Source organism: Thunnus albacares, chromosome 7 (assembly GCF_914725855.1).
Source record: "Thunnus albacares chromosome 7, fThuAlb1.1, whole genome shotgun sequence".
In the NCBI taxonomy this organism is placed as follows: Eukaryota; Metazoa; Chordata; class Actinopteri; order Scombriformes; family Scombridae; genus Thunnus; species Thunnus albacares.
In genome coordinates, this window is record NC_058112.1 from 2,935,953 (window position 1) to 2,950,151 (window position 14,199).

The 14,199-nt window shown below is 38.1% G+C and overlaps 1 long non-coding RNA gene across 2 annotated transcripts; it reads right to left on the minus strand.

Annotated features, from left to right (window-relative positions):
- Positions 1 to 9,496: 9,496 nt before the first annotated feature.
- LOC122985045 lies at positions 9,497 to 13,884 on the minus strand. 2 transcript variants are annotated; one of them, XR_006404008.1, is made up of 5 exons: positions 13,532 to 13,884; positions 12,979 to 13,070; positions 12,090 to 12,171; positions 11,885 to 12,004; positions 9,497 to 11,012 (listed from the first exon to the last, which is right to left on the minus strand). It is a non-coding gene; the product is annotated as an uncharacterized LOC122985045 (long non-coding RNA). The 2 variants fall into 2 exon arrangements; XR_006404007.1 differs by having other exon boundaries at positions 9,497 to 12,004; positions 13,532 to 13,882.
- Between the last annotated feature and the right edge of the window lie 315 nt (positions 13,885 to 14,199).

A 14,199-nucleotide genomic window follows, 5' to 3' on the forward strand; every position in this document is an offset into this window, starting at 1 on the left:
TGTACTGATGACGAATATAATCAAAAGATAGTTTTGTTTACCACCAATTATATTTACAAAGTGTTTTTCTGTATTGACTAATTTACAAAGCATACCATGAGATTTAAATTGGAAAATGTTTTCCAATCTTCCAGTCAGCTATTGGCTTGATTAGTTTCTGTGCAGTATGATTATTATAATTGTCAATGACAACAAAATTAAAGTCCATTTATACAAGATTACAATAAAGGACTGGGAGGACCATGGAGTTTGGAGAGTTACTTAACACCCCCTGATATCCAGTGGTTTAAAGGGGACATATTATGCACATTTCCAGGTATATGTATCTTCTGGGGCCCCACAGGAATATCTTTGCATGATTTACAGTTCATGATTTATTGACCCTTTGTGTAGCCCCTCAGTTCAGTCTCTGTCTGAAACAGGCTCCTGTCTTTAAAGCCCCTTTCCTGAGGGGCCCACAACTTCACTACTTTTTCTCATTCTTTACTCAAAATGTAAACTTCTCAAATCCATCCATACATATTCAAGCTGATATCCAATCTGAAATAAGAGAGTGGGCAACGCAAACAACACATGGAAAAACCTTAGCAACAACCGTAACAACCAAGGATATGGAACGGACAGCTGTTTATGGGCATATGTGACGAACCAACGTCAGCTTGTTGGCAATGGAAAACATTGCAAACAAAGCATTCGGAGCAGGTTGAAGCCCTGACTTTTGACTTGCAGGGAGCATTTCTACATACAGTATGTTAACTTCATGTTTTGGAACTTTGACCATGTTAAACATGGATATCTGACATTGGAACAGTATATTAGGACGAGAAAGATATGTCCATGATCAGACAAACCCACTGGACATCTATTCAGACAGTGAGCTGATTGAGAGGTTTCACTTAGGCAGGTAAGCCCTGTTTGAGCTAATTGAAGAGTTCTCCCCTCAACTACAGCATGTGTTGGACAGAAACACAGCACCCTTGCCCTGTGTGAGATATGATCAGTGTACATTGGACAATAGCATCCCAGGTTGAGTGTTCTTGGCTCTCAAACGATGCCTTAGGCATTATATCCACCTATCCAGCCAAGAATTAGCGGGAATTTGAGGCAGGGAGAGTGAATGGTCTTCTCCTCAAGTGGATACCCACTGAAGCAGTGGCTAATGACACCTGTCATGGCAAGGGCACAACTACAGCATAAAACATGCAACAACAAGGAACATTGTTGAGGGCTGCATTGGAGTGCTGAAATGTAGGTTAGTAACTAGTTTATGGGCTTAAACAGCACTAGCAAAAATAAAAAAAAGACCAATATGCTATATTCAATTGTGTATAAAAGAATGCACTGTCAGTAAAGTATTTGTAAAATGAATGTTTATAATCTAACATTGCTGTTTCAAATGGTTTAAATTCCTTCTCATGTTTTTTTTTTTGTGATCACATATTTTTATTAGGCTGTTTTATACCCTATTTTATTTAAACAACAAATATATAAACATAAGCAACAAAACAACAGTAAAAGCAATCTTATATATCAGTAACTTACAGTTCATTACAATTTGACTCTGAATTATATATATGTACATCTTTTTTCCTGCCCAGCTGGTGCACTCTGCTCCAGGAGTAAATGTACCGTATTTATACCAAATATTAAAACATTTTTGACCAGTGACCCCAGCTTGACACCGTTAGAGCAACAGATCTATGAACTTTATCTAATGTGGAAATGATAAATTACTTGCAGTCTTCTGGACTGTCAGAATACAGTTTTCAGCTGGCTGGGCATTTTTCTTGGTATATGGACTCCAACTGAACACTTGCCAAAGGCTAATAATGTTGTGCAATCATGCTTTTCCCATCTGTGTGCTATATCAAAAATTAAACTACAGCTATCTTTAGCTCACTTAGAGAGGGTCAATTGTGCATTTAAGTTTTGGTAAGACAATCATGATTGCAGCTTGTCCACAATACTACTGCCATGCTCCTCATCCAATCAAAAGCAAGATGATCTTCTCAGTTTTTACCTCCTTGCTCTGACCAGTTCAATACTACATCTAGAATCAGTTGTATGATAAAAACTACATGGTTGAGAAACTGTTATCTTCCAACAACTATTACAGTTTTCTTTAACTGTAGTAATTCTCTAACATTATTGTATCATTAAAGCAATTACACATACATGTGTATCCCAGTTAAAATATGCATAAATAAATAGTTATCTGTAATAAATAGATAAAAGAACATATAAAGTATCTATCTATCTAGTTTTCATTGTGTTGTAAAATGTCAAGTTCATGGGTATGAATGTTAAGAATCTTAAAAATGTACCTCTGTGTTTTATTTCTTGTGATAAAAAGCTGCTAATTTGACAGAGTGCTATCTTTCTAGAGAAGTGTATCTAGTCACATAGGCTTTTGCTTGTTAATTGGCTGACGTGCATACACAGGATGAGCGTGAGTGCGGAAAAGAGGAGAGACTGGAGAGCAGGGGCACACAGAAAAGAATTAACAAGCTAATGTGGTAGTTTTCATGTGGACTTCTGAAGTTGTGCAGGCAAAGTTTGAATTTACTTGTGTCTTAGATAGAGGACATGTTTTGTGAGTAACAGAGAATTTCTGCCCAAAGTTCACTGTGCTGTTGATCACCTGCATGAGGCCCACTTGTTAATCAAGTGAGTGGTTAATCAGCAATGTGAACAGACTCGGAGCAAGTAGCTCAAAAAAATAGATAGACTAATTACATAGTGTCAGACTCATTTAATCAACATTTCATATCTTATGTTGCTAGATTCTTTTTCAGGTTGTAGCTACAGGTCATTCTTCAATGTTGCAAACCTCAACTCTAGACAGTACGCATGTAAACACACACTGCTGTAGACTAAAGTGTTAGCATAAAGCATATGCTGAGGACTCTAGTTTTTGGGGTTCAGTGCTCAAGGACATATTGGCAGCTTTGTGTTGAAAGAGGAGAGTGAGTGTCTCATTGGGTACATCCCAAGTCTCTTATTTGATATTTCCTCGCTCCTCAATCCTTGCTTGAACTGGAAGTCGTTCTGGTCCGTCATTTTGAGGGCCGTCTCAAAACTCTTAATTCTGCTCCGAGGATCAAGGAGAGAGGAGCAAGGAGGGATCTCTGTGAGGATACACTGAGTGAGGATATACGAGAGCAGCCTTCATGTAAGTCTTTTACCAGCCGACATCCCCCCCTTATTGGAAAGCAGTTATGGATTGGACGCTGCAGCTGATCGGAAGACAGAAGACAGATTACAGATTCAACTCAAACGTTTGTTTTATATTTTATTCGTTTTCTGATTCACCGTCTTGTTAAAAATCTGTTAATTGTCAGTCTTTTCATGATCTGTTATTTCCCCCATTAACTGTTATTATGGATAAAATTAAAGTCAGGGCAAGTCTGTCTGTCAGCAAGAAACACAGTCTAAACACATTGACATTTTACATCATTTGTTGTCATTTCCATTCAGTCACATGTGAGGCTGAAAATTCCTGAACGTCAGAGTTACATAATTTCCAGACGTTTAGTCAAATTAATAATTTCCAGTGTCCAAAATACACCCTAACCATGTTCTAGCTTATTAAATAAGTTCACTATCAAGACATCAATACATAATGAATAATAATATAAATGTATTCTGCCAGTAGAAATGGTTGATGTGCCTCTGAGCAGGACACAGTACACAGAATACATACAGAATGCAGGTTTTTATTCATGAGCAGGCGTTTGTTAAACAGGTAACAGGCTGCAGAGAGAAAACAGCTGGTCTGCCAGTGGTAACTGTACACCTTTATTAATGTTAACACTGTACATGTGCAGACACAAACTCCATCAGAAGGTTCTCCGGCTGTTAAAGGTGACTGACAGCTGATCAAGCTGTGATCAGCTGCTGCTGTCGTCAGAAACGGACGTCACTTCACATGATACTTCAGAGGAGAGGATGTCTCATTTCTCTGAAAACATGGGTTGTGTTTCATTCGTAGTTCCACTTCCCCTCATTCACTTACCCTCAACCCTTGGTACAGGGCCATTTGGCGGCCCTAAGCATAATTGGTCATGGGGGCCCTGAGTCGAGTCCCAAGATGGGCTTCAGTGCTCCTTGGTATGACGTAACAGCATATGGAATCCACTTTCCCTTGCTGTCAGTAGTCTCAACCTAATGAGGAACTCCATATCTTCTTCTGACCCTTAAATACCATGATAACATAAACAAACACTATTGCATGGTGTGCCATTACTATAATGTGAAAATGGTGTACAAAACAGCATAACTCTGTAACATAGGTAGTTCTAAGTGCAAATGATGGGGAATTGTAACATTCTAGTCCAGAAATTGCATAAAGCAAATTCCATAGTATGACAAAAATTTGAATTTCAAAATGATTACTCTGATTATCTGGATATTGTTACTTACACTTGTAGATTGTTTGTTCAGACATTCTTTCTGTTTGTTCCAATCACAAACATCTGTTTTTTGTATTTAATTTATTATTACAAAACTGAACAATAATAAACATCAATAGACATATATGCCAAGGGAAAAGAAAAAAAAGGTTCAGCAGTACAGAGAATTATACAGTTTACACATATTAAGAGTTTTTAAGGCTTTGGGGTTTATAGAGCACTGAATAGTTTGCATGTATTGTTGCATTTCATTCATAAAAAAATTAAAGGCTTGCTGTTATAAAATGTACTTTTGTGAATATGAAATTTTGCTAATATAATAAATAGATTTATATTATAATACTATGTGTTCTGAACTGTAGACATCATTCATGGTAATGAAAATTGAACATAAATGTTACAGTATTGTGGGCAAATTCTTTCCAATAAATAACAGTATAAGGACAGTAAACATCTGTTTAATACTGTAGATCAGCAGCTCGTTGTCGTCATAGTGGAAATGTCGAGAGACCGCATTGCACAGTGGTTAATCTGCAGCGCTGAGTGACCATCGTTGATCATTCGCTCCCTCAGCCTTTGAAGGGCCCATTTCATTAAGTTCACTTGAGTTTTTCAGAGAATTGGAATGACACTTGTCATGGCGGCAGGGATTCCCCCGAGGGCAAGTGCAGAGGGGAAGTCAATGAGGGTATGTTGAACGGGACAAAGAGACGCAAGCGAGGGAAACATGGATGCAATTAAGAGACTTCAGTTGTTTCCTTTGTACCTCGTCTGTGCTATAAGCTACTATCATCCCTCCATACATGAGCAATCCAAAATCACCTTTGATAGATACGAACACCATCCCGTATGATGTTATTCTGATGACAGCTGCTGGTTCAGTCAGAGAAGCTGAGAAGGAGTCTGTGTTAGTCAGCCGCAGTGGGTGGCAGTGACTAATTGACAGAATGTGTGGGTGTTGGTGAGGAACAGTTGTTAGGGCTGTTTGATTGACTCTGGTTTTGTCTGGTTTACAGCTGGCATCCGCGTTGCTATGACACGTGATCTGATCAAACACTGTGAGGTAGGTTATGCAGGAGAATAATGATGAAAGAATATGTACTTTGACAGTTAAATAAGATGCATTTAATCAAGAGGAATTTCCACTTTCTGATCAATGTCTCACATCGAGTATAAAGACAGAAATAATAAAAAGACTTGGCGATGGTTAGCGTGGACTAGGTTTGAGATTTTGTTGGGAGTTTTATTTAAATACTTAAGAATGAGAGAGTGTGTGGTCAAGAGAAAAGCAGGGACCAAGGAGTACACTGGGTGAAGAGAAAAAGATTATGAAATTCCCAAAAATATGTTTGCAGAAGTCTTTTAACTACAAAGCTGCAAAATTATTTGATAATTCTCCAGTGATGTTTACTGTCATTTCCATTGAAAATACCAGCATTTTCTCCATGTTTTTCTTTCATTCCCTTTTTTAAATTTTTCTCTTGCTGTCTGAGACATGTACTTTCATGCATGCCTTTTGTTCACCCAGTATGATGGACACTGACATCCATTTGTTTAGCTCAGAAAGTAAAAAGCACTCCCACCAAAGAGGAGGCTCTTAGGTGGAATGAGAAGTCAAAGCATGCCTTCAGAGTGAAAATAAAAAGCCTTCATCAGAGCTGACTTGCTGCAAAACATGAAAGTGTCAGTGTGTTTCAGCTTGTCAGTTCAGGCACTATGGACAATTAGTCTTTTGTTCTTCAGTGCTTAAAGTCATGTTTAGTCTGAGCTTAAAAAACTTATTAGCTACAAAGTCAATTTTACCTCCCTGTATATATTCTTTGAGATACAGTAATGTTTGAGCCCCTATATACTAATCCAGGCAGCATTTGTGGAAGTAGTCAAGAGTTTTTGATCCTACACACCTGTCATGAACGCTCATGCAATATGTATTTTAAGGTAAGCCTGTTCTGAGGTGCAAAATATGGGAGGAAACATTGTAAATCTATACAAATAACTGCTGCACTTGATTCATCAGAGCTAACTGAAACTTAACACTTGGCATATAGGTTGGATGGATTGATACCAGCAAGTCCTCCGAATTAAACGACCAGATACATGGTTTGACCATGTGCACTCAAGACAACACATCGGCAGTAATCAGTAGGACAACATCATTTGTCTTTCCAAAACCTTTACACATCACTGTTAAAAAATAAGGTTAAGTTAGGTTTAGGGAAAGATGATGGTTTGGGTTAAAATGATCATATGAAAGAAACATATGGTGTGGGTTAAAGTTACAACTTCTTTAAAGTTAGGGGACCTTTGTCATCATAGCTACATTAATAACCACAGGGTTAAGGTTAGGGGACGATTGTACTTACATTTTTTTTTCTCTCGCAGTTGGAAATGGGAAATAAACATCTCCTGTGGCAAAGTCCACTGTTTGGTTAATACCTCCATCCACCACTTCTCCTCTGAATGAAAAAAATTGTCAACTTTATATACGTCATCTGAACTCCACCACTGCTCCGGGTCATAATTACTAGGGTCACTCAAACATAACTATATGACATTTTTGGCTAACTGACATGACGACCTGTTATGTCTCATTGACACCTTAAGTATTACTACCGATACAATTTTGATTGGAGTGTCCGTCTAGCGTCAATAGGATCAATATCAACAACAAATATGCTCTGAGCACATTAACGCTCCTCTTTATGTGCATCCACGCAGTGATCATCTCATTAGTTCAACTAGTTCACAATATAAACGCTTTTGTTATTTATCATCCAAACCTGTCTTGTGTTTTAACATACATGTGATGAAGCAATTAACACAACAAGTAAGAAGGGAATCTGTAGCTGGCAGATTTGAGTTCATGACAGGTTTTACATTTGCTGTACCTGGTCTCTTGGAAGTTTACTAGCAAAATATTAACTCAAACTTTTGAAAAAGTATTAAAGATGCTGAAGCTGTGATACACTACAACACTTCCAGAGAATTTGTTTTCTAGTATGATGATTAAAGTATGCAGGTGTTATGTTTTAGCACTAGTTGATCTCTTAATGCTGCAGTTGTGGGTTTATCTCCTTTACTAAGGCAGAGCAAAATTTATATTGACTCTAAAGTCCTCGCGTATTGAAAATGTTACCAATAAATACAGTTCTAGTGATAATGAGTGAGCACATTCTCCATTATTCATTGCTAAGCGACACTATAATACACAGGTATTTACAGGGCCACTTGCAGGGTGCTGCGGCAGGAGATTGTGGACTATACAGCAGTGTAGTAGAAGATGACTTATGATTTTATTTGATTGTTCTGCTCCTTTTCATTCCCAGCCTTCGTTGTAAATGGCTGAATGGATTCAGTTGATGTATTAGAGTGTTTGTGGAAAGTGTGTGGGTGTGCATTTTCACTGCTGAGCATCAGCAGTTGTGTGCTGGAGAGTCTGGGGTCTGCTTCACTCTCCTTCATAATGATTTGTCTCCTTTCAGCTGCACACTCTGGCTTTTTCACTCACTTCATTATTTCACATTTGTGTTGAGCACCTTGTGGTCAATCACAGCACGTCAGACTGTCTCATTGACAGCTCCTAAGCACTCAAAACATAAGGGATACGTGATTATACCACGCTTTTTATATGCTTTCAGCTCCACTACGATTAAAGCTCTAAGAACGATAATGTCATTAGTATGCTGTCTGTGCGGTCCAGTACTCACATGTTGTGAAGCAAAATGAAAGTTGCAACCCCCCGGAGTGATTGGCATGGCTTTTGTTTACATATGCTCCATGGAATTCCAGACAAAGTCAACAGGTCGTCCAAGACAATCTGCAGGATCAGAAACATTACAAAAGTATCTGTCTGTCTGGAGATACAGTAGTATGAAATCCAACAGCACCAGAATGAACAACAGCTTCTTCCTCCAAGCTGTCAGACATCACAGCCACCCAGCACTCCACGCAAAGCTTAGCTAACACAAGCACACATAGAGAAACCTCATCACCTTACATCATTGCAGTTTGGTGTATGTGTGCACTACACTTTTACTTTTTGTCTAATGCTTGATCAATTTTTACATCCTGTTCCTGAAGAAACGATATTTCATCTCAGCTTTATTTTTCGTAGCTGGAATTAAAAATGAACTTGAAACTTGAAAGAGAAAGCTGTGACACAGGCTGTTTTGCCTTCATGCAGAGCTATTCAGCTCTCAGTCATTTTGTACCCTAATTGTTTTATTCAATTTAATGTAAAACTATTTTAGGCAAAGTGAACAGGCAAAGTGTGCAGCTGTAGTAGGCTATAATTGGTGCAGAGAAAAAGAAAAAGAAAAAATATATATATGTATATACTATTGATAGATATTCAGTAAAAGTACATTTGACCATGATATGCCTTGGAGAAACATTGACTCAGTGTTAACAGCACCTAAGACTTAATATTAGTCTGTTGACAAAAATAATAATCAGTTTTATTCATGTTTCAGTCATTTGATTATTGTTGGATTCACTTACTTGCTCACTAAATCTATGGTTCACTGGCTTTAGCCTGAGATGTAGAGCTAAAGATAGACAAGACATTGCAATGCAAAACTTTTCCTTTTATATAACATCTGGAGGAAGACTTTGAAAGCTGACAGCTTACATGCTGCACTCATTCCTACCAACAGCCTGTTAACACAAAGATAGTCAACTCAAAGTAGCGTTAACAATACCGTTAGCTTTACAATGCTGCATCAACGTTAGCTTTATATATATATATATATATATATATATATATATATATATATATATATATATATGTATGTAAATGTTGGTGTGCTGGTATGCATGTTTTTGTAGTTTGTCCCAGCAGTTGTGTTGCTGCTTCTTGCCTAATTTTTAGTACAGTTTTAGATGAATTTAGACCATTAATAGGCCTACATGTAGTGTGTCAAGGGAGTGGCACCACTAAATGTGCTAAATTTAGCAAAGCTACTAGCTGAACTTCTTTTCCATGTAGCGGTTGGGTAGCGTAGCTGTATTCAAAATCATGTAATTGTAGTGTGTCTGACTCTGTGTTGTGTCATGTAGAAGGTGAGGATCACACTTCCCAGGACTGTCTTTAAGCAATTTATTTCCCAACCAGCAGCAACAGCATCTGTAGTTGTGAAGAAACAAAGCCTTCACAGGGCTTCTCTTGCATAAATACTCTCTGTGCCTGTGTAACATCATAAGTAAAGTTATAAATACCCCATGCTAGCAAACACAGTCTCAACAGTACAGTCTGGCATGGCAAACTAAACGGCAGCCCTGCCACACACATGCCTTTACAAACTTCTCCCCTAATTAGAAAAAAAAAATTACAGTTCTAAAACATAACAATGTTAATACATTGACTTCACATGTATTTTTAAGTAAGCAAAAACAGTGAAAGAAGAGAGAGCAAAGGACATGCTTCCCTGGAAAAGTCCATAACAAAAAGAGGAAGTATAGTCTGTCTAGTGTAGTTTGTAAAATAAGACTCTATATAATAAGACTATCACTACACTTATAACCCACAATATTTCCTTTTATGGAAAGGTGTCTAATCTTAACATGAAACCAAATTCACTTATTTACACAATTGCATACAAACATACTGACAACATATCAACAACACTTAAGGAATATAGGAAACATGACAGCAGAAATGCTAACCTGCATCCTTCAAAATAAAAGTCTGTGCTTCGATCTATATAGGATTTTAGCAGATGTACAGTTAATGATATAGCAACAACACTACACTACTACGTAATGTTTTCAGCAGCAAGCTCTCTTTTGCATTATCGTTCAGTTTGATGAAATTTCTATTACATTTGTTCATTTTTGTTTTCATTGACAAAATGCACTAATTAATGCACCACAGTCTGCTGTTGCTGGCAACTACAGTGCAGCTGCAGCTGGGTTGATAGCTGCTGGGGAAAAGTGTTTGTAATTTGATTTTCCCACCCACAGTTTCCCAGCTGATAAGAGCACTTAAGCCTTCGGTTACAAACCTGCCTCCTCCTCTCGCCTCGTTACACAAAACTCTTCAGGTAGTACGGTTTGTGATGCACTGTACATTTTCAGGACTTACGTTAATATGAAGCAAAACTTTTATCTCAGCCCTGAAGCTTAAAGAAAAGCATGCCCTCCTTATGAATCTGAATCAACAATGAATCCGGCCCTCTAATCAAGTATGGAAGTGTCTCCGTCTGCACAGTATTTGTCTGATAGAGACTTATTAAAATATATTTCTCATTCATAGGCCATATCTGACAATGATAGAGGTCCTCCTTCATTTTTTTCATTCCATTCTGCACACTTCCACTGAACATGAATTAATCAGGAAACAATCATGACAACTATCTACTATCTACCATTTTCTTCCTGAACATTAGGCAGGGCATATCCTAAACCTTTCCACACACTGCATCCTTAATCAGCCTTGTTGAGTGTACCGCAGGAGAGGAGAGATCCTAAGATAAAACCCCTTTTCATTTAGTTCTATATGGAGGAATAGTGGGGAGGCATTCAGTCATTTCCATTTGGAGTCATCAGGGCTTCTGATAGCTTCATACCAAGAGGGATTGCCTCCTTAATTCCATGATATCGCTGTAACTCAAGTTATTGAAAGAGAACGTGACATTTCAAAGGAGACTAAATATTATTTCATTGTTTATTTGCAAAAGTAAACAACAGAAGTTAATTATTTCTAAAACTAATTCCAATGTGATGTTTGGTTATTTCTTTCACTAGAAGTATTTAACAGTGGATGTCAGTGACAGCTTTGTTTAAAGGAGTGATATACCTATTTCGTTGCAGTAGTCTAATTCATCAAAGGTAGATTGCAGTATATAAATTTAATACAAGGGTTAAGTAAAACAGTTTAACAGGTGTGTTCGGTAGCAGTAAATAAAGGAACCCAAGACAAATACAAAAGTGTATATAACCACCCATTTGTGGGGGTATTTCCAGATTTCATTGTCTTAAAAGGTGCAATACAATTCAGCGCTCTAAAGTGTCTGTTTGTTCCATTATCTAACTTGTGCAAAGAAAATTGAAACAGGAAGTCGGGAGCCGGAAATAGAAACAGCTCGCCTTCAAAGTACAAGTAGCGCGTTTTGAAGCGTGTTGGCCGCAGCTCAATTTAAGGAGAACTACACTATATAAATAAACAAATAGCCTAACTAATGAACATAATTCCTAACTTCTTTTACACACTTTGGAGACAAAACTATGTGAAAAAAAAGAAGTGGAGGCGGCGGAACCGAACCCTTACAAAAATTTCCTGTGGTATTAGAAAATGTTCCTGTGCTGTTCATGTGGTATGACCTTACCACAGGTAAAGCAAATTCTGTTGTAATGTATCACAGAACCTGTGGTACTATACCGTAGATTTACCACACAGTACATGCCCTATGGTACTATATCATACAGTACATGCCCTGTGGTACTATACCATAGATTTACCACAAAGTACATACCCTGTGGTACCAGACAGCAGACATGAAACCCCAGCAAAAGCATTTGAGGTGAGTGACTCTCCATCCATAGCTGTTTTCCCTGGTGTCTCACAAGCTCTCTACTCTGGTCCTCTAGAAACTCTGTTATAAAAGAAAATGTTTTGTTAAGTTTAAAACAGATGTCTTAAATAAATGAAGTAAATTCAGTGTTAATCTGTTAACTTACCACCCTGAGTGCTGGTACGTCTTGCCAGCCTGTGGCAGGTGAACAAAGTAAAGGAAGCCAGTGTGGTGGTGAGTAAGTAGACCTGAAAAACATTAAGGCAAAGTTCCCTGAAAAAGTCACAACATATTGTCTCTCTACTCTAGTAGAGCCACATATGTAATGCTAAATTGTGCACCAGCAAATGTTTAATAAGGGAACTGTAATATGACTGCTAAAACTGTTCAAGAAAGACTATTTTCACCATTACACATATTTGTTAGTTCTGTTGTAATTTATCTGTACTTCAGCACATTTGCTTTGAAATGACACCATGACTATGAGGTTAATCTTTCCTCTTTACCTTGATAGTGTTTCCATCCACAGATGAACCATTTAGGAATTGTAGCTTTACTTGTAACTAAAGTCCTCCAATTCTAGCAGACCAAAGATCATTTGGCCAATTAAAACAAACGTTATCATGATATCTAACATTTGGTGTCAAACTGTTTTCAGTCATTGACTGTCTGAAGTCTGTGATCCCAGAGGACACTTATATCTCCCCTGTTGATTCTATGTCGTACCTGAACTATAAACTGGACTTTTGCCTTTGGTCTGATTTTCGGTGAGTGACACACCTGCTCAGCTGGACTGAGGTCAGGTGAATGACAATGCCAGTGGAGAACATTACATATACAGCATTTGTTGTATATTTAGGATCATCCTCCTCCTGCATTGTCCTACAGTTGGCAGACTACCTAAAAAGGGGGCTACAGTTGCTTTACTGTTAACTCAATATGGATGTAAACACAAAAAATAAACTACTTAAAACAAAGTCAGCACTTTCATTCATTCAAAACAACTTAAATGTGTCACTGTCTGAATGATGGACTTTACTCTGCTCTCTATTTACCAGCTGCTAGTTTCCCCCTGGATGTTTCCAGATTATCCTGGTGCAGTGACCGGATGAATTTATGCATTTGCATACCAATGGAGGTCCCACACCTGTTAGATAGGACACATGGCATTAATTATATTATTTAGATTTCTTCACTTTGTAGTCTGCATGCACAAACACATTGCTGGTAATGTACACATTTGTGAGCTTAATAAATCCTTAAAAAAAAACCTAAACCCTATATATATGACTGAAGAGGGTCCAGTTAATTCACTTCTCCCATGTATGTAGACATTTCACAAAGAAACTAATCCAAATGATGTGCAAAACAGCTAATAATAATAAAGGAGTAACGTTAACAAACAACAGCAGTTTGTTAGCTACAACAGGTAGCTAATTTACCTACAAATCAATTAGCATTGCTAGCGTTGGTTATCCTCTGAAGCTAACAGTTAGCTACGGTGGTGGGCAGGTAAACAAGTTAAACTATGTTTGGTTGGAGAGGTTAACTCGATAAAGTTACGCACACAACAAGACAAGCAGACCACAAACATAAAATTGGACTCACCTGTACGTAATGTCAATGTCTGCAGCCACTCAGTGCGTCTCCGTAAGAGACGCTGTGTTTACTTTGAAAATCCGCCGTCTCCGCTTAGTGTTTAATGTTGCTCTCCTTAAATTGAGATGTAGCCAACACGCTTCAAAACGTGTAACTTTTACTTTGAAGGCGAGTTCTTTCCGGCTCTCGATTTCCTGTTTCAATTTTCTTTGTGCAAGTTGGATAATGGAAGAAGCAGATACTTTAGCATGCAGAATTGTATTGCACTTCTTAAGACAATGAAATCTGGAAATACACCAAAAAATGGGGGTTTTCATTATACAACGTAAACAACTGCAAATGAATTATACTTCATGCATGGACCGATTGTCATGGGAGACATGAATATCCATACTGACAAAACCCAAACAGCTGACTTCCTGTCACTTCTGTCCTCAAACCAGTCTCCACCCCTCCCACACACAAAGCAGGCAATATTCTTGATCTGATTTTGACGTGGAACTGCTCCACAGCAAATCTGACTGTCACCCCCTCACACCTGTCTGACCACTTCTTTATTCAATTCACGATCACCTTACCAGAACATCCTCATGTTCCTCCACAAATGATCTCCCTCTGCCACAACATCCAGTCCCAAACAGGCCTAGGTGTTTGTCAGATGGTCGTGTCACTGTGCC